The sequence below is a fragment of the Tupaia chinensis genome, unplaced genomic scaffold (genome assembly GCF_000334495.1).
Source record: "Tupaia chinensis unplaced genomic scaffold, TupChi_1.0 Scaffold000078_1, whole genome shotgun sequence".
Classification (NCBI taxonomy): Eukaryota; Metazoa; Chordata; class Mammalia; order Scandentia; family Tupaiidae; genus Tupaia; species Tupaia belangeri.
In genome coordinates this window covers 6,925,215-6,952,924 of record NW_006159539.1, presented here as the reverse complement: position 1 = coordinate 6,952,924, position 27,710 = coordinate 6,925,215, and positions in this window count along the sequence as shown.

The following is a 27,710-nucleotide window of genomic DNA, read 5'->3' as shown; positions in this document are numbered from 1 at the left end:
TGATGAAGTCCAAAGAAAGCAAATATTGTCAGAATGAAAAATGTATCACATGCATAGATAGTTCTGCTATGAATAGCATTTTTATATATTTACATAAATGTAGATCCTAAATATTGACCTAGCCAAAATGATAAAGCTTTTTTTGTAGGGTTGAAGAGGGTGGAGAGAAGCATACTGATGGAGAAACTAGAGAATACTCATATCCTCCAAAATGATAAGCATATTATTGAGAGTGATGAAGGCAAATACCGTAAGCAGCAGCTACCATAATTGAAGGTAATTGCCTCTAAGGGCAGAAAAATGGGAGCACTTCAGACAGGAAAGGCGAGGTTTCATAATAAGCCTATAGAATTGCATAACTCCAAATCACATGCACATTAAAAATTAAGAAAACTTAAAAGTCATTATTTTTAAAACTCCCAATATACACATAATAGATGACACATCCAAACACAAAATGAAACCCATACCGGGTGAGAACAGGGAGGTGGAAGGAGATAGAAAGATGAAAGGCACTAGGAAAGATTTAGTGAGAGTGGCGTCACAAATGAAAAAGGAAATGTCAAAGCATCAGTTTTTGTGTGTGCTCCTAATGTTGCCTAAAGTGTTCTACTCTTTTGGAGACTTCAGGAAGTTCATGAGAAAATGAAATCGAATACAAGTTTATTCTGGTGCAAAAGCATTTTTAAACCCAAGGACAGAATTCTCATAACACACTTTCTGAAGACTTCTCATATGGCTGGCCTCTTGGTAAACTACCCCCACCTAACATTAGAATAGTGTTTCCCAATCATTTTTAAGTATCTTTAAATAGGTGCAGTTGTGTCAATGTGTACTCCAAGAAGCATGTGTTGGAAACTTAATCCCCAATGCAACAGTGTTGAGAGGTAGGACCTTTAAGAAATAATTAGGTCACCTGGGGCTGGCTGGTGGGGTGATGGTTAAGGCACTAGACTCTCACATGACTAACCATAGTTCAAGACCTGGACCTGGAGGCTTGCTTTCTCATTCTCTCTCTTTCTCTGGTCAAATAAAAAAAAAATCAATAAAATTAAATAAATAATTTTTAAAATAAAATAAAGATGTAATTAGGTCATGGAGAGATTAATGCGATTATTAAGAGAATGGGTCAGTTACCAGTGGAAGTGTGTTCTGGATAAAAGGGTCAGTTCACTCACCGCCTCTCATGCATCTTGTGTACCTGTGCCCTCCCGCCCTTCCACGTCCCATCAAGGATGGACACAGCAAGAAGGCCCTCACTAGACGTGGCTCCCTAGATCTTGAGTCCAAGGACTGTGAGAAATAAACTTCTGTCCTTTGTAATGTACCCAGTCTGGGGAATTCCACTACAGCCCCACAAAGCAGATTAAGACAACACTGCAGAGCTGATTTAAGGCTACAGAGAGGAAGCAGCAGTCAGGACTAAAGAGGTAAAGGAAGAGGGAGAGAGCTTCTGTATACATTTGCACCCATGAAAGGATCCACACAGGCCAATATGTAGACTAAACTGAAGACTTCATTTTTTTTTTTTTTTGAAAGAGATTTTTGTTACAGGACATGTTGTGCACTTGCTGGAGACAGAGAGAGAGAGAAACAGAGAGAGGGAGACAGAAGGTGAGAAATCACCCCCAGGGGCGATGGCTGTGCCACAGTTCCTTCTCCTCTATTCTCTTCTGGGGACCGTGGGCATGCATACACACATGCCTAGCATGAGTTTTAAGCCACCTAATCCAGGACTCAAACTGCAGTGGACTATGTGGGAGTCCAGCAACGTAACCATTATGCCATCTGCTGGTCTCACTGCAGGCTTCTTAATTCTGGACAATGAGAATGACTGACTGCTGCAGATAATGGAATCACTCCACTCTGACCCTATCTACATCACTCCCACAGCAGGCAAAGGATGGATCTGGAAGGGTAGGATCTCATCTCATGGGCCCTCATCTGACAGACAGGAGTGTCCACAGGAGACTGTTTGGGACTGTCTTAGTATGCCTGGATACACCAAAACTCCTTCCAGCCATGCCTTCTCATGCCAAGACCTCCATAAAGGTCTTGGTATTTATTTCCCTCTTCCAACTCCAACATATCTGTTAAGAAAAGACCATTTCAGAGCAATCCTGTACCAACATCAAAGGTTTTGACAGTGACTGAGGTATTTCAAACATCTGAGAGCTCAAGATGGTGGCCCTCCTCGGGCCAGAGCAGTACAAACCAACATAGTGGGTGTGTATCCATATTTAAACTGCAGAAGCATGCCAGAGTCAGGCATGCTAGAAGAGAAGTCCTCTCCACAATCCCTAGGGTTCACACACCCCATTTCCTGCATTCCTGTGCTCCATTACTGCCTGTGAATTCTGACCACATGTGCTTTTCAAAGAAGCATTTCTGTCACTGATTAGCTGCAGTCAAGTGGTTTTTCCTGGGGCTACAGGAGGAAGCAATTGGTTGCTTTTCATGAAATGTCAGTGTGATTAGTACAGCAGTGAGGTCAACGTTATTACCTTGGAGAGATGTTTCCTTATAGATTTTTTTTCTATTGTGCATGTGTACTCACCAGAGAAACAGACAGGGGTGGGGGTGGAGGAAGAGAGGGAGAGAGAAAAAGAGAGAGAGAGACAGAGAGAGAGATCACCCTCCATGGGGAGTGGCCACACCATAAGCCGTTCTCCTCCAGACACTTGGATTTGGGGCACACACATGCACACACACACACACACACACACACACAGGACATGATTTTCAAGTTGTTAACTCTGGGACTTGAACTGAGTTCAACCATGTGAGAATCTAGGTCCTTAATAACCACACTACCTGCTGGCCCCATAGACTTCTTAAAGAACTTGGCCCCTCTACTTCTGACTTGTATGATTCTTTCTTTCTTTCTTTCTTTCTTTCTTTCTTTCTTTCTTTCTTTCTTTCTTTCTTTCTTTCTTTCTTTCTTTCTTTCATTTATTTAGGAGAGGTTTTTGCTACAGGGCAAGTGTGCTCACCAGAAAGACAGAGAGACAGAAAGCAAGAAATCACCCCCTAGGAGGTATGGTCACGCCGCCATCCCTTCTCCTCCATTCTCCTCTCAGGATCTTGGGCACGCACACACACGCACCCAGTGTGAGTTTAAACCACCAGGTCTAGGATTCAAACCACCACCGACTACATGGGAGTCCAGCAAAATAGCCATTACACCAACTGCTGATCCCAGTTTCTTTATTTTTTTAAAGAGGTTTTTGCCTTAGAGCACATGTGCTTGCCAGAGACAGAGAGAGTCAGCAAAGCAAGAGGGAAAGTGAGAAATCATCCCCTATGGGGATGGCCATGCTTCAAACCCTTCTGTTCCATTCTCCTCTGAGGACCTTGGGCACGCACACTCAGTGTGAGTTTCAAACCACTGGGTCCAAGGCTTGAACCACTATACCATCTGCTGGTCCTGTGACTCGTATGATTCTGAACAAGTTACCTAACCTCACTCTCATCTGTAGAAGGAAAATGTAGGGCAAGCTCCATAGCACAGTGGTGATATGCAAGAGAAGTTAGACCCCACATGGCACAGACTGTTTGAATCCTTGGCCTGGACAGCCTGAAACACACCTGGCATGCATATGAGTGCCAGGATCCAAGGCTGGAAGACTGCAGAAAGGGGATCATGGAGTGACCAAACCCTGTGCAGGAGCTTCTGTCTGTCCATCTCTCACACACACTCAAGTGTGCTGTTGTCAATAAGGCAAAAATAAAAGAGAAACACAGTATCAGGAATCTGTCTTGAGATGAAATAATAAAATCAAAGTTTCCAGCCTGAAGCTGGAATGAAATAAATGAACACAAAGTTTCTAACCTGGACTCCACACACTATATAATCCTGGGACCAGCATTTGGCATAATGGTTACATGACTGGACTCCCACATGGCTGACCATAGTTTAAGTCACAGACTCAGAGGCTTGAAACTCATTCCAGGCATGTGTGTGTACGTGCCCAAAATCCCAAGAAGAGAATGGAGACGAAGGAATTGTAGCATGATCATGCCCGCTAAAGGGTGATTTCTCACTTTCTTTCTCTCTGTCTCTGTCTCTCTGAAGAATGCACATGTCCTATAGGAAAAAAAATCTCTTTAAAAAATAACAATAATCTAAATAATCTGGCTCCTTAAATAATCCTTCTCCTTTCCTCTACGACCACACCATATGGAGAACCCTAAAACAACCACAGCCCTGATCAGTGGGACAAACACAAGGCTAGACCACATAGCTAAGGACTATGCTAAATGGCCACTCTGTCCCTGGGTCACTTCCTGCCATGTGGCTCATCCAACTCCCACTCCCAGGGAGCAAATAGTCAAAGCACAGTTTCTGTCCTTCCCATGAGAACAAGGATAGCAAGCAAAGAGGCCCTCCTGGAAATACAGAAAAGGAAACCATCTCAACACTTAATGGAGCAGAGTTCGTGGTCAGTCAAAGTGGTCAGTCACATGGCAATGGAGAAGTCCCATAGCGCTGCTCCCCGAAGTCTGGCCCACATATGTCCCCTTTCTCTGCAACCCTGGCTTAAGTCTCCTTCCAGCTGACCCAGAAAGTCAACTAAAGCCCTCTGGGCTAATTCCTCTTTTAAAGGGACAGCTGCTTAAAAGAAGGGTAGGGAAATCACTTTCAGGTGGCCCTTTGGCCCTATCAGGACCATGTGGGGAAGGGATTCAGCTCTCAGTCATTCACTGTTGAAAAACTCAGCAGCCACAGAGAAATGGAAGGAAAATTTCTGCCTTCATTCTTATCTTCCTGGCAGAGGGGACTTAAAAAAGCTGCTTTCTGAGCAGTGAACCAGAAATTGGTTAATCTCTTCTGTTACTTACTCATGTGTCTCTGAAGAAACCACATCACACATTTGAGTCTCCTCTGTGAAGGGAAGGGGTAGGATTAGCGGTTCTCTGAGGACTTGTTTCACATGAGGATTCTGACTTCTATTTCCAAAATGCTTCTCTGCAAATATCTGTACCTCCTAAATATGCTTCTATGCATGAGACAGTGAAAAGAAACACAGATGAGCTATTGTTACCAGAATATGAAAACTTGCTGTCTTTTCCGAGTTGGGCCTTACAGTAAAAAATCAAGTACATAAAACAGTTGTCAAGGATCCTCTCTTTTAAAGTCAGACTCTAGAACTTCCATGGAAGGCTTATAAAGCACGTGGTCAAAAACCAGTTTCCTGAGGATAGACTATTTTTCTCCACCTCCAAGCCTTATAGGACAAGACTAACATTTTACTGTACGCTTAGAGTGGGGTCTTCTTTAAAATGTGCAGGCCAGTAGATGCCGTGGTGGTGAAGTCACTGGACTCCCCACATGGCCAACCACTGTTTGAGTCCCAGACCTGGTGGCTTGAAATTCATGTCAGATCCTTGCATGTGCACATGTATGTACTCAAAATCCAAGGAGGAGAATGGAGGAGTAGGGACTGAGGCATGGCCATCCCTCCTGGAAGGGTGATTTCTTACTTTCCTTCTCACTCTCTCTCTGGCAAGTGCACACAACCTGTGATAGAAGGAAGGAAGGGAGGGATGGAGGGAGGGAGGGAAGAAAGGAGAGAGGGAGGAAAGGAGGGAGGGAAGAACAAATTAAAGAAAAGGTGAGAACCAGCAGCTAGCGGAATGGCTATGTCGCTGGACTCCCACATAGTCGACCGTGGTTCGAGTCCTGGACCCGGTGGCTTAAAATTCATGCCAGGCGCGTGTGCATGCGTGTCCAAGATCCCGAGAGGGGAATGGAGGAGAAGGGGTTGCAGCATGACCATCACCCCTAGGGGTGTGATTTCTTGCTTTCTGTCTCTATGTCTCTCTCTCTCTGTCTGGCGAGCGCACGCACCCTATAGCGAAAACCTCTTCAAAAAAAAAAGTTGTGCTACTTCTCCCTCACCCCTTTCTTATGGGTGGACAAACGCTTCCCCTTAAAATGGCAGAGTGGAGTTGCCTTAAAATGCAAGTGAGCTTTATGGACAGAACTTCAAAATAACCACTCGGGTTTGCCAGGTATCCCAGAAGTTTCAAAACCCCAGGAACTGCTGTTGACATCTGAATAAAGTTCAAAGGCAGGAGCCTATGGCTGAATTGGAGTAAGGAAGCAGACAAACATCCACCTAAGGCACCCAAAATAATTCCCATGAGAAAGGGCCAGCAATTGCATGCCTTCACACAGCCTGAGGTGTGTTCTTTCTCCTCTCCTCTCCTCCTAGCCAGCCCTAGAAGGGCCAGAAACCATTTCTTTTTTTTTCAATTACTTATTTCCATTTTATTTATTCATTCAGTTATTTTAATTTGACCAGAGAGAGACACAGAGAGAGAGAGAGAGAGGGAAAGTGAGAAAGCAAGCCACCAGGTCTGAACTTGAACTGTGGTGTAAGATGACATAGCAGGGGACTAACCAAAGCCAAACACACTGTCCTCCTCTTCTCAAGCTGATATGCTAACAAAGAGGGAAAAAATGAGAGAAAAGAGTGAAAAAAATATTTTTGCTATAGGATGTGTACACTTGCTGGAGATAGAGAAAGAGAGAGAAATCATCCCCCAAGGAAGATGGCCAAGCCACAATCACTAAAATAAGATGATTTTTGCTAATATTATTAAAATTTTCAAATACATAGCAAAGTTACAAAAATTTAAGTGAACATCTGAATTCTCACCATCCAGATTCTAGCTTTATTGCTTGTCTATTCATATACTTCCTCTTTATCCATCCATTAATTCATCTTATTTTTGTGCATTTAGAAGAAAATTGCAGACATCAACTCTCATCCCCCTCTATTCTTCAGCATGCATTTACTAGTCATTTTTTCCCTCTGTTCTGGGATAAAATGTGCACACAATGAAATGTGCAAATCTTAAATACACACTTACTGAATTCTAACAAATGCATACATAACATGTAAACTGAAAACTCTATGAAGTGAAAAATATTACCATAATCCCAGAAAGCTTCCTTCTCCTCTCAGTCAACCTCCATCCTTAGACCCTTAGATGATTTTCCAGAAAACATTAGGTTTACTGATTTATTTTTCTATACAAAGCATCTGCATACCAGAGAGAGACAGAGATGTGGGGTAGAGCGGAATGAGAAGTAAGCCCCCAGAGGGGAAGGCTGACTATAATCTCTTCTCCTCTCAGGATTGTGGATATACATACACATGCCCAGCATGTTTTTCAAACTACAGGGTCCAGGATTTGAACTGTGGAGGGAGCCATGTAGGATCCAGCCAACTTAACCTCCATACCACCTGCTGGCACAGTTCAGCAATTTTAAAATTTCATTTAAATAGAATCATATGATGGGAACCAGCAGTTAGCGTAATGGCTATGTCGCTGGACTCCCACGTAGTCGACCGTGGTTCGTGTCCCGGACCCGGTGGCTTAAAACTCACGCCGGGCGCGTGTGTGTGCGTCCCCAAGATCCCGAGAGGAGAATGGAGGAGAAGGGATTGCGGCATGACCATCCCCCCTGGGGGGTGATTTCTCGCTTTCTGTCTCTATGTCTCTCTCCATCTGTCTGGCGAGCGCACGCGCCCTACAGTGAAAATCTCTCCAAAAAAAAAAAAAAATAGAATCATATGATCATATAAGGCTTCCTTTGGTTGACAAAATGTTTTTTGTTTGTTTGTTTTGTTTTGTTTTGTTTTTTTGAGAGGATTTTGCTATAGGACGCATGCGCTCACCAGAAAAACAGAGAGATAGAAGGTGAGAAATCACACACACACACACCCAGGGGGGATGGCCACGCTGCAATCCCTTCTCCATTCTCCTCTCGGGATCTTGGGCATGCATGCACACAAGCCCGGTGTGAGTTTAAAAGCCACCAGGTCCAGGACTCGAACTGCAGTCAGCTACATGGGAGTTCAGCAACCTAGCCATGAAGCTAACTGCTGGTCCCCATCCCTGTTCTTTATCTCTATCACTTTTTCCCTAACTTCTTTTGCATTATTTAAATATTTTTCATTTTATTGTATTATATGTGGACCTTTTAGATACACCTCTTTTTTATATTGACTGTCCTATTTTTAAAAATATTTATTGACTTAATTCTACTTGTTACTATTATTATTTTTAGATTTGACCAGAGGGGAAAAGAAAGGGAAGGCAAGAAAGCAAGCCCTTAGGTCCAAGACTTGAACCACAGATTGCGTTTAGGCGTCCAGTGCCTTAACCACCATACCACCTGCCAGCCCCAAGTAGTCTATGTATTAAAATATACATAAAGGATAAAATGCTCATTGGATGACGTTTGAATTTTGAAAGTGAACTAGATAAAGTATCTTAATATCTAAGATTACTCAGAGAACTATGGAATGTCAAAGACTTCGCCAATGGATGAGTAAGAATGAGTCCATGGGGCAGCTTCAAAGGGTAAAAAAATAATAAATCATTTCTAACTGCTCATTATCCTACCCAGTATATTTAGTAACCATCTCATGAGGGACCAATTTGCATTTTTCATTGCAAGGGGGATCTGATTGCTGTCAATCTGCAATACTGTTGACCAAGGCAACCCAGTCAATGCAGCTAGCTTTGCCTGAGTGTATGGCAGCACTGCTGGGAATTGTCCTTTGCAGGATTTCCATAGAGTAGACTATTATTCAGCAGGGAAATCAAACAGACCAGAGCCACACATTTCAATATGGATAAATCTTGGAAAAACAATGTTGAGCATAAAGATGTTCAACTGTATTTGCAATGTTTTCTTTGGCAAAAACAAGGCGGAGGGCAAATGGATAACAGAAAAACAAATAATCTAAAGACTATGTAGAAAATTCTGAACATTATAAAATGTCCGATAGTAGTAAATGTTTGTTACATTATATTATCTGTCTTACCTGTATATTTGACATCTCGAATAAAAAAAAAGAGAAAAACAAACTTAGGAAAGAATATGGTGAGAAAATACATGACAATTTTAATGACTATTATTTCTGGTAAAATTCTAAATGACTGTAATTTTTCTTTGTACATATGTCTATATGTTCTAATTGCTCTATATGAAATGTGCATTTTATTCATAATAAAAAAGTGTGTTATCTTAAAAATGTATATAATCTTGAATGACATGTAATGAAATTATATGAAATATAGATATAGTAAAAAGAACTAGAAGTAGACCACAATATCAACAATTGTTTGTTGTTTGGGACTAGCAGGACTTTTTTTCACATTTATCTCTAGATACCAATTTTTCTTTAATGAAAAATAAAATATTTATGAAAGTTGGGTGAAACAAAAAGTTATTGGTTTTAAATGAAAAGAAATTCAAATCACCTCTTCTGACATAAAATGTTTATATTCCTAATGAGGAGCAGGGTTACAAAAATATCTGTTTCCAAAGAAAAATTAGAGTCAAATGATTTCTAAATGAAGTATGTTATGAGAGTGAAATTGATATTGATATTCCACATTTGCTAGCTCTGCTAATCATACTGTTAGACAGGATAAGCTATCCCATAAGTAAGTTTCTAGGAGTGGAGGTTATTGAAAAAGGAGGAACATAACGGTTGTAGGTGGCCTCGTGACCCAGACTATGTCCCCTAGGGAAGCTGCAGTCATTTGATCAATGCACTGTCTTTTATAAATCTACAGGAAATCTCTTAGGAAGCCTTTAAGGAGATGGATTCCTTATTATTTCTGATATATGTTCCAATTAAATGTTTAGCATTGCCCTCATGGGACTGCTGAGCCTAAAGGATGGAAGATGTGATACCAGCCAACTGATGCCCACTATCTGTAAGAGGCTCATATGCGAAGGAAGCCACGACCAGTGCATTGACTGAAATCTACAATATAAAATGGCACTGCTCCAGGGCTGGCAGATGGCATGGTGCTTAGGGTGCTGGACTTCCACATGACTGACTATGGTTTGAGACCCAGACCCAGCAGCTTGCCCTCTCACTTTCCCTTTCCCTCTCCCTCTCTCTTTCTGGTCAAATTAAAAAATAATAATTATTATTATTTTTAAAAATGGCACTGGTTCAGCAATCTTGTCTGCCCTAGAATCAATGCAGAACTCTGACAAGCTTAGAACTTCCATATGCCTAAGTAGATAGGCATCTTCAAGTATGAGAGCAATGTGCAATTTTCGGAGAGGAGGGGAGTAGAGACACAATTGTTCCCTCTGTTCCTCTCCTCCCCATTCTACCCTGGTTAGTAATAGCCAAATCCAAGTAAGCTGATGCCTACCTCCTACAACTGAGGTTGCCCACAGTGTGTGCTAGATGACACATTTTACAAGACACATGTACAGCCAGTTATCTTATAGGATCTAAACAGCATTAACTCAGAACAGAAAAACCAGGGATTACAGCCCTGAAGTGTGCTAGTTGGGGGTGGGGGGAACAAGGCTTAAAGTGTTTAAGCAGCTTTTCCACATTGTCCTTGTAGTTGACAAGCCAGGGTGGCGTAAAGCAGGCTGAGAAAATGTCAGAATGGCAAGAAGGCTTAAAAAGTAGAAAAGTAAATGAAATAAGGACTTTTGCAATTTCCATCTTTATTAGCCCTTTCTCTTTTGTAATTTTCTTGGGGAAACGAACAATACCCTACACACACAGTGCCACCCATGGCAGCCTAGGGTCTTGACCTTAAATAACAGAGGAAATGCAGCTGGCTCCTTATCTACTAATATTCATTTCAGGGCTTCCTACACTCTCCCTCTTCACTTCCTTCTCAACATCCATAAAAGACAAAGGATTCTCCCAGCCACAGTGACAGGGCCAGGAGGTTATCATTGGACATCCAGAAACCATATGGCAAGATCCAGGTTCAAATTCGGGGTTGACCCAAACATTGTGGGCATGCCTGTGGGGGTGGGCGAGGGGAGAGGAGGATAACAACATGGGGGGACTCTGTAATGGTACCTCTCTCTTTTTCTGCCTCTCAAGAAACAAACTTACTTTTTTTTTTTTAAGAGAGATTTCTTTTTTGCTGTAGGGTATGTGCACTTGCAGGAAAAACAGACAGAAAGTGAGAAATCACTGCCCGAGGGCAGGGATGGCCATGCCACAGTCCCTCCTCCTCCACCCTCCTCTCGGGATTTCAGCGCACTCAGGCCTGGTGTGAATTTCAAGCCACCGGGTGGTCCGGGAGTCCACTGATGTAATCATTATGCCTTCTGGTAGCCCCAGAAAATAAACTTTTAAGAAGAAAGAGAGACACAAGGACTTTTCTGTCCCCCAAATTTTTTGCAACTTTCTGCTCAGCTAAATTCCCTCCACTAAAAAGTGGCTGTTCCACATACTCAGAGGTATACGGTAATCAAACAACTAAGGGCCCCTTTTGCTAATGACATGTTTTTTCAATATGTTCAAATGAGAGGCTCATCGGAAATTATTCATTTTCTTCTGAGTTGTGAAGAAAAATGAAAGGCAAATTATGGCTGTATAAGCACGTGTTTGCACAGATCATATTCCACTGAATTAATTTGCCATCCCTGGCGCTACTGACAGCTAGCTGCTTCCTCTTGCCATTTCACTTACCAGGTGGAAATGATTCAAGACTTCATTTCCTTGAGGGGTTATTTAGGTTAGAGACGGCACCTTTATACCAGAGAAGCCATAGTGTCCACCAGAAAGAAAAAAAGAACAACAGCTCCCAATGTTCCAGAGAGATAATGTACTATCATATTTGAAAGGAATCCAGACCACCAATCTGATTTTTTTTTTTTTTGAGAGGTTTAGCTATAGGGCACATATGCTCGCCAGAAAGACCGACAGACAGAAAGCAAGAAATCACCCCCCCAGAGGGGAATGGCCACACCACAGTCCCTTCTCCTCCATTCTCCTTTCAGGATCTTGGGCACGCATGCACACGTGCCCAGCATGAGTTTAAGCCACCAGGTCTGGGACTTGAACCACAGTCGACTACATGGGATTCCAGCAACATATCCATTACACCAACTGCTGGTCCCTCAATCTGATTTTTTTCGATGGAAACACTGAGGCCCAGGGAGGTTGAGGGGTTAACTAAAGTCAGTTTATTAGTTTGGAGCACTAAAATTGGAAACTTTTTTTTTAAGGTTTTCACCATAGGGCACTTGAACTCGCTAAAGAGACAAAAAGAGTTAGTAAGAGGGAAAGTGAGAAATCAACTCGGGCGGGGGGGGGGGAGGATGGCCACATCACAATCCCTTCTCTCCCATTCTCCTGGGAATTGGGACACTCATACATACATGCCTTGCATGAGTTTCAAGCTGCCGATTCTGGGACTCAGACCGCAGTTGGCCATGTGGGAGTCCAGCATCTTAACCACTATGCCACCTGCTGGCCCCAAAATTGGGGCCTATTAAAATGCTTGCCCTCTCTCTTCCTTCTCTCTAACCAGCTACCAACAGCCAAAGTAGCAAATAAAAACAAATTGATGGAAATACAGCCTCAGAGATGTGCCCTTGAAGCAAAGTGCCAATACACACTTGTGATTTTTTGCAAATTTCTTAATTACATGACTTTATTCATTCACAGAAGTTACCCCCTTACATGTCCAACACACACACAGTCTAACAGAATTCATTATCTTCATGCCCTTAAGATGGACAGTTTCAGCCACAGGGAAATGCAGAGGCAGGGACATAGGTGATGTGAAAAGAGCTTCTGCCCATCAGCGCCCAGTCTCCCACCCCTAGCCCCATCATCTCAGGAAGGTTCATTTCACTATATTTCCCTTTGATGCCAACTCCAAAAACCTTGGTTAAACAGCTCTGTTTGCCAAATTCTTCCTTAAAATCCATTTTTTAAAAGAATTATTTATTTAATCTATGTATTTATTAGTATTCTTTCATTTAACCAGAAAGAGGCAGAGAAGAGGGATGAGGGTGAGAAAAACAGTCTGCCAGGTCTGGGACTCGAACCACGGTCAGCCATGTGGAAGTCCAGCAACTTAACAACCATGACATCTGCAGGCCTCAATAATCCATTATTCATTATTTTATCAAACTTCTTTTGAAGAAACCAAAATGGGTTTGATCTTAGGATAAAACCTGCTGATCAGTCCCACTGCTAAAGTGGCATTGCCTATGATGTTAAAAACAAAGTCTTTAGAAATGAGTTGAAATCCAAAACCCCTCACTTCTGAGCCGTGATGTTTGGCTCAGTTTATTCAGTCCACATATCTTACTGAATACACTGGGAGCTAGGATGCACAGTCTGCCTGCCCTGGCCTTCCTCTTGGGCGGCGGAACCAGGCACTAACATATTGATTGTATAGCCCACATTATGGGACAGTGTGGATGCAGGGACAAAGGTGGAAGGCCCAGGTGGGAATGCATACCAGATCTGGGATGATAAAGTATTCTAAGTGGAAAGCGTGAATAGAGTTGAGGGACTATTTAACAGCTGAAATGAAAGGCTGGACTGCAGTGCAGAGTTAATGCAATGCTCTTTGAGGTTGAACCTGCACCAGGTGTACATCAGAAGACCTCTTTGAACCCACCAGGCACGTGCACACCCGTGATCCAGGACTGACTGACTCTGGGAGTGGAGCACAACATGAAGACTCTGTTGAGAGTGCCCATCACTGCTCTCTCACCTGGGGGAGTGGGAAGGAGCTCTGTTTAAAAAGGAAGGGAAGAGGCTAAAATCATCAGGCCTTAATGAGAACCTGGATATGGGAAAGGAGAGAAAAGAATGTATCGAAATCACTCATAGGACTTTGGCTGTGTAACCAGAGGAGTCATTCCCTGAACAACAGAATTCTTTGTTTGTTTTTCTTTGTTTTTAAAGTTTCTCGCCATCAGGCACATGTGGTAACCAGAAAGAGAGACAGACAGTGAGAGGGAAAGTGAGAAATCACACCACACCATCACCCTCACCCCATGAGAGAATGGCCCCACCACAATCCCATCTCCTCCATCCTCCTCCTGGAATTTTGGGCACACTCGCATACAGGCCCAGCATGACTTTTAAGCCACCAGGTTCAGGACTTGAACCCCATTCAGCCATGTGGGAGTCCAGTACCTTAACCACTATGCCACCTGCCGGCCCCAGAAAAAAACAGAATTCAAGGGAGGCCAGATAGGTGAACTAAAATTCTGAGCCTCAGTTTCTTCATATGTGACATGCAGTCAGTAATATCTATCTCACAGTGTTGCTGTCAAAAGCACTATAAAAGGTTTCTAGAAATGGGACCGGCAGATGATGTAATGGCTCCGTCACTGGACTTGCATGTAGTCCTCCACTGTTCTGAGTCCCTGGTGGCTTAAACTCACACTGGGCGTATGTGTGTATATGCACAAGATCCTGAGAGAACAATGGAAGAGAAGGGAATGTGGCATGACCCTCCCTCCAGGGGGGGATTTCTTGCTTTCTGTGGAGGACATGCACCCTACAGCAAAAAACCTCTCAAAAAAAAAAGAAAAGGAAAAAGAAAAAGAAAAAAAAAGAAAAAGAAAGAAAGAAAGAAAGAAAGAAAGAAAGAAAGAAAGAAAGAAAGAAAGAAAGAAAGAAAGGAGGGAGGGAGGGAGAAACGGGAGAGGAGAGGAGAGGAGAGGAGAGAAAAGTGATTGATAAAGCTAGTCAGGTGACAAGGTAGTTAAGGAGGCTGGATCCGACATGGCAGGCTGTACAGTTCAAGTCCCAGACCCACTGGCTTGAAAATCACACTGGGCATATGAGTATGTGTGTGAGCCCAAAATCCCAGGGGAGAATGGAGAAGGGACTGTGGGGTGACCATGCTCCCTGGAGGGTGTTTTCTCACTTTTGTCACTTTCTCTCTGTGTCTCTCTTCAGTGAGTGCACACACACACTACAGCAACTTATAAAGAAAGAAAAAAAAGGAAAAAAAAGTGACTGGTGTGTGGCACTCCTGTAGGTAAATGGTCGTTATTCCTATAAACTATTCTTTCTTGATCTGATTGCAATTCAGGATCTTAGACATTCTTATCTCTTCATTCTCGCCTCTGACCACTATCAGATTGCCTCTTCACTAATCTGATTACCCTAAATAGTCTCTAATATGAAATTGCTAGCAAAATAAGCAAGGTGGTAATTACTCTCACAAACATTGCAAGTATCAGCTGCTACAGTTAAGCTCACATTGGCTCAGTTTTGCTGTTCAAAGGAAAACATCGCACATTACTAACCAAATGTCCATTCACAAATGTATTGATTAACCAAGTGTGCAGCGCTGAGTCACTTATGAGGAACAGTAAAACACCACTCCCAGTCTAGCAGGTGGCATGCTGGTTAAAGTGCTAGACTCCCACATGGCTGACTGAGGTTCGAGTCCCAGACTTGGCAGGTTGCTTTCTATCTGTCTTTCTGTCTGTCTGTCTCTCTTTCTCTCTGGTGAGTACATGTGCCCTATAACAAATATTTAAAATAGTAATGAATAAAATTAAATAACTTAAAAAAAAAAAAGCACTCCCATGTGGAAGGACCAAAAAACTAACATGCTCAAAGCACTTTACAGTTTACAAGGCCCCATCTTACATTTAAATCAACAGAACTTCATACAGAAAAGAGTAGGGTGGAAGGGAAGGTATTTTCATTATTATTTTTATAAGTGAGATTAACTTAAAGTTACTTGCTAGAGTTTACAAAACAAAACAATACTCTTCTGTGACTAAAACACAAGGCTCATGCCTACCTATTTTATGTCTGCCTAAACCTCCCACCTGCCAACATTAAACCTCATAGTGTAGGCCACAAAAACCAGGTAGCCACTAAACAGAGGAGAGAAGCAAAATCAAAACTCATTTGACTTTCACTGTGATATTTTATCAATTCAATATTTCATTTTTTAAAAAAATTATTACCTTAATTTACCAGAGAGAGAAACAAAGGGAAAGTGAGAAAGCAAGCTGTCAGGTCCAGGACTAGAACCATGGTTAATCATATAGAAGTCCAGAGCCTTAACCACCATGCCACCTACTAGTCCCCATTATTTCATGGTCCTTGTTGTAATTGTCATTAATTGACAAGATGTGTTGAGCAATTATTATATGCCAGGCCACGGTGAAACACTTTACATAGACAGACTTTATATCCTAGGTGCTTTTACAATTCAGAGTTATAAAAGTACAGATGAGGAAGTGGAGACTTCAAAGTATTCCTTGCAGGGGCCAGCAGGTGGCATGGTGGTTAAGGGTGCTAAACTCCCAGATGTCCGACCACAGTTCGAGTCCCAGACCAGGTGACTTGCTCGCTCTCCCTCTCTCTCTCTCTCTCTCTCTCTTATCTCTCTCTCTCTCTATCCCTTTCTGTTATGTATATGTGTACGTATGTATAAATAAATAAATAAAGTTAAATAAAATAATTCTTTAAAAACAAAAAAGGTATACCTTGCTTTCCCATCTACTAAATCCAGACCTCTTTCCAAAGTCACTATATTAAACCAGCATGCTTCTATGGGACATGTTTGATCCATAGCAGAGTCAGTCATCACTAAGGCTAACATAATGAATAATAGTAGAATTCTCCTGGGTTTAAGGAAATTCACCCAATGCCTCCCATTATCCTAAAAGAAAACCATTTAGGGGTTCCAGGAGGTGGCATGGTAGTTAAGATGTTAGACTCCCACATGGCTGACCATGGTTTGAGTCCCGAACCTGACCGCTTTAAAAATCACACCAGATGCGCGTGCATGTGTGTGGGGAGCCGCCCACATCAAAATGGCTGTCATGACCTTCACTGCTTAAAAATGGCCTGTGCGACCTTGACACAGACACCAGGAATGCAGACCCCCTGGTTCACACAGAGCTGGCAGGTCCTCAATAAGGTCCGCTGTAAACCCCGCCTACCTCCCTCTACCTTGTGTATATAAGAAAGCACTCTAGCCCTCAATAAATGAGCGAAACTTTTACATCAAAGAGCTGTGACACTATGTGAGCTGTGATACTTCTTTCGCTCCCGTGCTGAGACGCTGCTGCGCCGGTTCCAGACCTCCGCCCCCTCGCTCGAGTTTCCCTGCCCGATTCGTCCCGCGGGTTCGGGACACATGTGTGCCCAAAAATCCTATAAGAAGAATGGAGAAGGGATTATGGTGTGGCCATCTCCACTGAGAGGTGATTCCTCACTTTCTATCTCTTTCTGGCAAGTACACGTACTTCTTTAAAAATACATTTAATCTAGTTCTACTTATTCTATTGATAAATAAGGAAAAACCTCTGTAATGGTACCTTTTTTTTTTTTTTTAAGATCTTTGCAATAGACTATGTGCACTCATTGGAGAGACAGAGAGAGACAGGGAGAAGGAAAGTGAGAAATCATACTTCTCTCCACCCAGGGAGGATGACCATGCCACAATCTCTCCTCCTCTATTTTCCCTTTGGGATTTTGGGCAAGCATGCACATGCACCAGGCATGAGTTTCAGGCCACCAGGCCCAGGACACAAACTGCAGTTGGCCATGTGGGAGTTCAGCACTTTAACCACTTTGCCACCTGCTGGCCTCTGTAATGGTACTTTTAGGGTGCAAAACATTTAAATCTCACTTGTTTATCCTCACCTTGTTTCTTACTACCTGCACAACTTCAGACAGATGACTTAGGAGTTTAGACGCTCAGTTTAATCTGTGAAATAGAGGTGAACATGGTTCTAACACTGTGATGTTAACAGGGGCCGTGTGTATAGACCATGTGTGAAGAAGGGGTGATCATGGTTCTAACACTGTGATGTGACAGGGGCCATGTGCATATAGCATCCATGAAATGGGGGTGATCACAGTTCTAACACTGTGATGTAAGAGGGGCCATGTGTATAGACTCTGTGAAATGTGGATGATCATGGTTCTAACACTGTGATGTAAGAGGGGCCATGTGTATAGACTCTGTGAAATGGGGATGATCATGGTTCTAACACTGATGTAAGAGGGGCCATGTGTATAGAGTATCCATGAAGTGGGGGTGATCATGGTTCTAACACTGACGTAAGAGGGACCATGTGTATAGAGCATCCATGAAGTGGGGGTGATCATGGTTCTAACACTGATGTAAGAGGGACCGTGTGTATGGAGTATCCATGAAGTGGGGGTGATCATGGTTCTAACACTGAGTTAACAGGGGCCATATGTATAGAGCATTTGCATGGAGGCTGACACATGGTGGAACTTTACACATATTAGCTAGGATAGTTGCATTGTGATAACCTTTGCGGAAGTAGCACAGATGTTGGTTTTATTCTACACAGAGCAAGCTGAGACACAAAGTATGGTGTGGAATACCACACAGCTTGTAAATGACAGGACAAGTAGACTAACTCTGCCAGATGTGACTGAACACATTTCTGTTAGTAAAATTCTCCACAGCTCGGTGAAGAGGGTGGGTCTTAGTTTCTCAAGGATTCTGACATGGGAAGAAAGGACAGAGAGACAGAGACACAGAGGGAAGGGTCAGGGAAAGGGAACAAGTGACAGGAGGAAGGGCTGGGAGAAATTTGCTCTGGAGTACATGATTTAAGCACCTTCCTCCTTCTTTCTCTGAAATTATCATGGAAATCTAGACTACACGATAATGCTTGGTATATCTAAAGACTGTAAAGAGTAGATTCCCAGACACAAAGGGTCTTCACAAAACATCACGAAAAATGTGTATTATTTCTTAAATTATGCATGGATTTTGAAATTTTTTTTGCACAATACTTAACTTTTTCCTTTTCAGATTTCTTTTTTTCTTAATTTGCTATCGAGCACATGCATTCACCAGAGACAGTCAGAGAAAGTGAGAAAGCAAGTCATCAAGTCCAGGACTCAAACTCTGTTTAGCCATGTGAGAGTCCAGGACCTCAACTACCACACCCCCTGCTGGCCCCTAATTTTTCTTTTAACTTGCCAGAGGACATATGTAATCAGCAAACAGATAAAAGTAAATATATAGAGAGAAAGCACCGCCCCATGGGCCATGGTCATGCTACAATCCTTCATTCATTTCAACACTCCATCCGGAATTGGGGCATACACACATGCCCAGAGTGTTTTCCAAGCCACTGGAACCTGGACTCTAACCGCAAGGTCTGCCATGTGGAAGGAGTATCATCCAGCTCCCTTAATCACCAAGTCACAGGTGGGCCCTAAACTTTTTTTTTTTTTTTTGAGAGATTTTTGCTTTAGGGCATGTGCACTTGCCAGAAAGACAGAGAGAGACAGAAAGCAAGAAATCACCCCCCAGGGGGGATAGCCACACCACAATCCCTTCTCCTCAATTCTCCTCTCGAGATCTTGGGCATGCACACACACACGCCCGCCGTGAGTTTAAGCCTCAGGGTCCAGGACTCAAACCACGGTCGACTACATGGGAGTCCAGCAACATAGCCATTACGCCAACTGCTGGCCCTAAACTTGTTTTTTGATTCTGCTTTTCCACACACTTTTTAAAGTCCTCTCATAAGCATTGGTAAGGGGCAACAACAAACATATACACAAGGATATCCCCCATCTGGGCTTTCTCACAGGAAACTAATGGTCCTCTGCTATATGCAGGGTGAGAAAAAGAAAAGTTACAGGCCAGCTCCATGGTGGTCATATCCTGCTCAAGAGAAGCCAGATCCCACAGGGTGACAGAAGTTCAAACCCCAGTTCATGCGCCTGAGACTTTCCAGGGTCTGGTGCAAGGACCCAAGATCCAACAGACTGGAAACTGGAGGAAATGAATCATGGCATGATCTGATGCTGTGGAAGGTGCTTCTCATTCTTGTTCTTTTTTGTCTTTTGCTCTCTCTCTCTTTCTCTCTCTCTCTCATCTCATGCATGTGTACACACTCCATCATGAATTAAGAAAAAAAATTTTAAAGAAAAGGTATTATGGAATTAGGTTGTATTTATTATATGTGGCTAAAAGACAAAAGAAATCAACTATTTCTATCCAATCTGAGAAAATATGACAAGCAGTTTTGACTCCCAGATACCAGTCTTATTTCAACAAGCTTAGAGTAGAGACTCAGGTTATTATTTAGGAAGCCCACCAGAAATCCTGCATGCAGCCTGGGAGAAGATCACATACAAATGCTCCCCAGTGATCCTTGAAGGGACATATTTTAGGAGGGGGCAGAGCCAGTAGGTAGCACTGTGGTTAAGGCACCGGACTACCATATGTTTGACCATGGTTTGAGTCCTGGACCCAGCAGTTTAAACATCATACCAGGTACATGTGTGTGTGTGCCCAAAATCTTGGGATGAGACTAGAAGAGAAGGGACTGTAGCATGGCTGTCCACCCCTGGGGGGTGATTTCTCACTTTCTCAGTATCTCCTTCCAGTGATCATATGCATCCTACGGCAAAAATCGGACAACAAAAACAATTCGACTTTAAACTGCTCAGCTAACTGCCAGATTCACAGGACTTTCTGTGGGTTCTGCTCTTGTATCATGATCCAGAAAGCACACTTATTCATCACCCTTATGAGTCAAGCCACCGGCCTGAATGCAGTCACAAGTCCAGCTAGCCTTGGACAGTGCAGAGGTGCATGAAAAATGCCTGAGTCAGGAATTCGGTGAGGCCCTTACCTGCCCACAGAATCTCAGAAGCGTAACAGCCACCTGTTCAGAAAGATGGTCTGAGCAGGCCTGCCCACCTCTCCCAGCTCATGCTTATGTTTTGCTATTTATGAGCTTGTTTCAATTCCAGATGGGACTTAAGAGTTGGACGCTACAAAGCCAGAGGCTGCTTTCTGAAGTTTCCATTTACTATGACTGGCATGTGTGAATCTGCCAAGTCCACGCAGGGAGATACACCGACAGTACTTCCAGAACCATGGGGGCTGACAAACTATCACCAGAGATAAAATACATCCCACAACCCGTTTTCTTGTTTGTATGTTTTTTGGGTTTTTTTAGAGAGATTTTTGCTATAAGGCACATGAGCTTGCCAGAGAAACAGAAAGCAAGAAATCCCCTCTGCCCCATAGGGGATGGCCACCCCATAATCCTTTCTCCTCCATCTTCCTCCTGGGATTTAGGGCACACATACACAAGCACCCAGCATGAGTTTCAAGCTACCTGGTTCAGGACTTGAATTGTGGTCAGCCACGTGGGAGTCCAGCAACATAACCATTATGCCATCTGCTGGTCCACCACAACCTGTTTTTGAAAGGAACATGAACTGGGCCATAAGATGGCATAGTGGTTCAGGTACTGGACTTCCCACTTCCCATATGGCCAACCACAGTTCAAGTCCCAGGCGTGACAGCTTGCTTTCTCATTTTCCCTCTCTCTCTGTCTCTGGTGAGTGTATGCATCCTACAGCAGATTAAAAATAATAATAATAAATAAAATTAAAATTTTTAAAAAACAAAGACCATGAACTAAAGACAGTTTTTTACTGTTTTAAATAACTGGGAAAAAAATCAAGAATAACATTTCATGACATATATAAATTATATGAAATTCAAATGTAGTGTCTATAAAGAAAGTTTTATTGGAACACAGACCCACTCATTCATTAACAGTGTCTGTGGCTGCCTTCCTGCTATGGCAGAGTTGAGAAGTTATAACAGACACCATATGGCCTTCACAGTCTAAACTACTCAGGATCCAGCCCTTCACAGAAAACGTTTGCTGGCCCTGAGCTATGGCACATTACTGAGCAAAGGCTGTAAGTCTACTTACCTCTTGATGTGGGCCAATAGTAAACTTCCTTTCATTATAGCCTGATCACCTCCTCAGTCTTATAAACCTACCTCCTCATTCCTGCCTTTTAAAAAAATGTTAATACCTTCTTCATACCATCCCCCTATTCCCACTTTTTTTTTTTTTTAGAGGATTTTTGCCTTAGGGTGCAAGTGCTTGCCAGAGAGAGAGAGAGAGAGGGAGACATTGAGAGGGAAAGGGAGCAATCACCCCCTAAAGGAGATAGCCATGCTGCAGTCCCTTTTCCTCCATTCACTTCCTGGAATCTTGGGCACACACGCACACATGCCCAGTGTGAGTTTTAAGCCACTGGGCCTGGGACTTGAACCATGGTCAGCCATGTGGGAGTTCAGTGCCATAACTGCTACACCATCTGCTGGTCTTCAAAAATCTCTTTTTATATTCAAGTTGAGTATCCTTTATCTGAAATCCTTAGGACCTGAAGTGTCTCAAATTTCAGATTAATTTTAGATTTTGGGATATTTGCATATACATAATGAGATATTCTAGGGATAGGACCCAAGTTAAATATAAATTTCACTTAATGTTTCATATACACCTTATCTACATAGCTTGTTGGTAGTTGTATCTGGTATCCATGCAGTGCAGCATTCAACTGAGATCCATCATATTAGGTCAGGAGTGGCATTTTCCATTTGTGACATCACGTCCATGCTCAAAAACTTACTCGTTTTGAATTGTTTTTTTTATTTCATATTTTTGGCTTAGTGATCAACCTGTACTTTTATGATCACAAAAAAGGAAAGAAAAACCATTAATGATTCTTTAACATTTATAGGACAAAATCCTAAACATGAGTTCATTCCCTGTCACTTCTGCAACAAACACCCTGCTGCCTATCCCCCCACACTGTGGAGATGCTCATCATCGTTATCTCCCTGGCAGCTCCCTTAAAGCTCCCAATATCCATCCCAGGGGCTTCTCCCCTTTTCTTTATAATCTCAATAAAAAGACAATGTTTTGTGGGACAGCCAGGTAACATATTGATTAAGGTGGCTGGGTTCCAAGCGATCAACTATGGTTCTAGTTCTAGATCATTGGCTTGAAAAACACATGAGGCACATGTGTGTACACGCCCAAAATCCCAAGAGAAGAATGGAAAAGAAGAGACTGTGGCATGGACATCACCCCAGAGGATGATTTCTCATTCTCTCTCTCTCTTGTGAGTGCTCATACTCTGTAGTAAACTAGCAGGGGAAAAAAGTATGTTTTGTTTTTCAATCATTCTTTAAGCTTATATACTTTTTATAAGCATCTGCATGAAATGTATCACACATACTACCTTGAAATTATTCACCACGATATCTAGTTGACCCAACATATCCACAAATAATTGAACTGCTACAAGAGGTTAGGAGCCACTTTTTCTTCATATTTACAACAACTCCAGCACTTGGCATGAGGAATTACTTCCCACAGGCTCTTTCCAGAGCATAATAGATGGTTACAGAATTTAATAATAAAATAATAATAGAGTAATAATTAGTTCTATTACCTTTATCATCTCAAGAGGGTGGAGCACAGTTCTTAATATAAAAAAGAGCCAGAGACATAAGACCTGCCTTTCAGATTCATCCTAAGTAGCCCTGTGATGTAAGATAAGCTACTTAACTTTTCTACTTAACTCTTCATATGTTAGAGGGTAAGTTTGACATTTGACTGACTACCTATTTAATGAAGACAGGTGATAGTGTCAATTATAAAAAGAATAGTGTCCATTTACATCTCTAACAAGTGCTAGTATAAAAAGTACTTTCATTAACAAGGTATTCCATACTGGAAAAAAAAAAAAAAGGACCCAAGTAACATAATGTCAGAAAAAGCTTTTCATAAATTGTAAAGCCAACATCATAATACAGCTTTTAGTTTCTATTGTAATAAACACCTGGCTTAGCTTGAAAGATCACAACCTAGCCTGGCAGAGAGAAGAGACCATTTTGAGGGCTTATAATGCATTAAAGGGTAGCAGGTAATTTTACTTTCGTTATAATGATACTGCCTTCTGGCTTCCTCTACTACTTCAGCTTCTTCATGAGAAATAATCTTACAAGTACATGGTGCTGAGATCTGCAAAACACTTACAGAGCCATTAACTCTTAATCCTCAGAACTGTACTTGCATTGCAGATCAGAAACCTACTCTCAGAGCTGGAAGTGACTGATCTTGGACCTTCCAGCAGGTGAGAGTGAGTTTGGACTTTGAATTGCAGTCTTCAGGCTGCAGGTTCCTAATCTTCCCACCATGACTAGAGTCATAACCTTAGAAGATTTGAGATCATCTATTCTAATATCCTTAGAGATTAAGAAACTGAGACTGAGAGATTACAAATGACCTAAGATTATATGATTAAACAGAAAGTTAAGAACCTAGACAGGAGCAGAATATAAACGTGCCACTTCTCATAGTTCTTAAATATTGGGTTGTTAAAGATGGTTAAGGAATGAATGTAAATTAATTTTTAAAATTTCAGAAAAAAAAATAAAACAACAAAAAAGTCATGATGTGTTTTTGCACAGAAAAGCATGTCATGACTTTTTTAATGACCTGATAGTTTATTCTGTTTTTTGTTTGTTTGTTTGTTTTTGTTTGTTTGTTTGTTTTAAATTTGCTAGAGGGTTCATGTGTTCGCTGGAAAGAGATGGGGATGAAAATAGGGCAAAAAGCACTCCAATGGAATGGTCATGCTGCAATTCTCTTTCCATTTCTTCCTTCTTTGAGAATTTCAGCCATGCACACAGGCCATGTCCAGCATGTTTTTCAAGCTGCCGGGTCTGAGACTCAAACCACATAGCTGGTCATGCAGGATGCAATCTAACCACCTGCCAAAGACTCGTCCTATTCTTAACTACATTGTCTGTGGTAGCCAGCACCTGGCTGACTTCTGTTGGTTCCCACCTCGTAGTATTCACGTTCTCATTTAGATTCCTCACAGTTTAAAGAGAACTGGTGAATAATCAGGATATTTAGAAATGACAATGTGTGACTTCTGAGGCTAAATCATAAGACACATTGTGTTTTTTGACTTGTTCTCCTAGATTCTGTATTCTGAGGGAAGCCAGCCACCATATTGTTGGGGGAAAAAAAAAAAAGAAAGTTCTCAAGGCAAGGGACAGAAATCCTGCCAAGAAGGAGCACTGGCTTTCCTTTATTTATTTAAAAGGTTTTTGCCTTAGGGTGTGTATTCTCCCTAGAGAGAGACATACACAATAAGAGAGAAAGTGAGAAATCCCTCTCAAGGAGGACAGCCACAATGCAATCCCTTCTCCTCCAGGGATCTTTGGCACGCACACACACACACACACACACACACCTGGCATGAGTTTCAAGTCACTGGGTCCAGGATTCGAACCACACTCAGCCATGTGGGAATCCAGTGACATAACTGCTTCGCCATCTATTAGCCCTGACTTTCCATCTATTAATATGTGAGTGAGACTTTCTGGAAATGACAGTTAAATCATCCCTGAATTCCTGACACACGAAATATCTACATTTTATGACCACAAAATATGTCTACTGTTAGTCACTTGGTTTTTGAGATAATGTGTTATGCATCAATGAATAATGAATATACTTTCCAATAGGACTAGCAGGGTCTCCAAAGCACATGCACATTCTCTTTTCTCCTCCTGAATTTCAGGATTCTCTTCCTAAAAGACAGTCATACATCTGCTTTTCAACAGTTCCCTGAACTCACTTTCAGGGACATTAATCAAGTAAGAGACATGTCCTCGGTAATCAGATTCTCTATGGTCTTCACTAGGCTGTCCAAAAGTTTTCTAGCTTACCTCCAAGCAATTTTCTCATGGTCTACTCATGTCTGAAGTCTGAGATAAGGTTACCTAGTCAATACGATGTCACAGGATCTATATCTGATCCGCGCTCTGAGGAATACCTAATAGGATCTGAGATACATAAGGTTGAAAAATTGGATCCAGAAATGATAGGATTATGGAACTTAAATATATTCTTATTAATTTCATCCAGATTCCATGTTTCCCTCTTGCTTAAATCCTTCTGCCACCGCCCCTCCCCCCATCTTTTATGATGTATTATCAATATTGAGAAAACAGGCTGGCAGGTGGCATGGCGTTTAAGGCACTGGACTCCCACATGGCCGACCACTGTTTGAGTGCTGGATCTGGAAGCTTGCTTTCTCACTTTCCCCCTCTGGTCAAATTAAAAATAATACATAAAATTAAATAAATTCCTTTAAATATATACATACACACACACGCGCGCACGCGCACATATTGAGAAAAGAAAACCACAGCATAACAGTTATATCGCTGGACTCCAACGTAGTCAACTGCAGTTGGGTCCCGGACCTGATGATTTGAAACTCATACCAGGTGCATGTGTAGGCATGCCCAAGATCCCAAAAGAAGATTGGAAGAGAGAGGACTGTGGCATAACCATACCCCCAGGGGGGGTTGCTTTCTCACTTTCTGTCTCTCTGTCTGTCCAGAAAGCACACATACTCTAAAGCAAAAATCTCTCTATAAAAAAATTAATAAAATCAAGTTAATTAATCAAGGGTCCAGCAGGTGGCACAGTGGTTGAGGCTCAGGACTCCCACATGATTGATTGTGGTTCAAGTCCCAGACCCAGCAGCTTGAAACAGGCTGGATGTATGTGTATGCCTGCCCCAAGTCCTGAGAGGATAGTGGAGGAGAAGGGATTGTGGTTTGGCCATCCCCCCTGGTGGGTGATTTCTCACTTTCTTTTTCTTCATCTCTGTCTCTCCAACGAGTGCACGTGCCTAAAGCAAAACTCTCAATTAATTTAAAAGAAAAGCAGAGTTGGTAAGTGACAGAGCCAGGATACAAATCCAGGACTAACTTCTCCACTTTGCCTCACGCCTCTATTACCTCCAAAAAGGAGCAGGGAGTAGAGCTTGGCAATGGAGTAAGGTTAGGCAATGCCTTCAGAGTCAATACTTCCACTTTCCAGCTCAGAAACTTCCTGTGGGACATTCTCAACCCTGACAGCCCAAAGGCTCAGGAAACTAATTCCGGCTGAGATGTTATGGATTCACTACAGCCTCCATTGCATTACCTCATGCTGAGGACTTTCAGTAGCCTAGAAAACTTCTGTCAGCAAAGACAGATTCCATCAAAAATGAAAAGTGAGGCTTAATTCAGCCTGAGGATGAAACCGATTAACCAGGAGATGGGATATTAACCCCCTGGGCCACATCTCACAGGCAGGCAGGGGCTGACTGTTATATTAGAATTAATTAAGCACTGTCAGCCTGAGAAACACAAAAAGGAGGTTCTGTCTTCAGACTGAACCAGCTGGAGCTGTGGGCCTGGGGCTTAAACATCATTACTTCTTAGCAGAGACTGGGTCTGCATAAGTAGATAGTTGGCTTTATACAGTGTATGACGAGGCCACTGAGAGGCACCTGGCATTATTAGTTTGTACTTACAACACTTTCAAGACAAGAGTGCACTTTGTCTTTTTTTTTTTTTCCGAGAGAGAGAGAGATTTTTTGTTATGGGGCATATGTGCTCACTGGAGAGACAGACAGAAAGCGAGAAATGAGTCCCAGAGGGAATGCCCACACCACAATTTCTTCTCCTCCAGTATACTCTCAGGATCTTAGGCACACATGCATATGCACCCGGTGTGAGTTTTAAGTCTCCAGGTCCAGGACTCGAACCTCAGTCAACTACATGGGAGTCCACTGACAAACCCATTACACCACCTGCTGATCCTGTACTTGGCTTTTATATTATCAATAATTTATCTTAAATATGCCAGTGGATGTGGAGAAAGAAGGTAAAGACAAATTCCGAGGGAGAAAAAGAAGTGAGTAATCTTTGTGTTCTAAAACATCAGAGACCTCGGGAACTGTGCACATTGAGATTAGGAGTCGATGCAAGTACATTAGCAAGGAGTTGAGGAAGTTTGAGGCCAAGTGTTGTGCTTGTAGTCAGAGCTAGTGTAAAACTGCACCAGGGCTGGCCTTACAGTCTAGTGGTTAAGGGAGCCAGACCTCACATGACCAACAGTTCTTTAATCCCAGCCCCTGTGGCTTGAAAAACACACTGTACATGTGTACGTACATGCCAGAGATCCCAACAGGATGGAGAAATGGAGAAGGAACTGCTGTGCTACT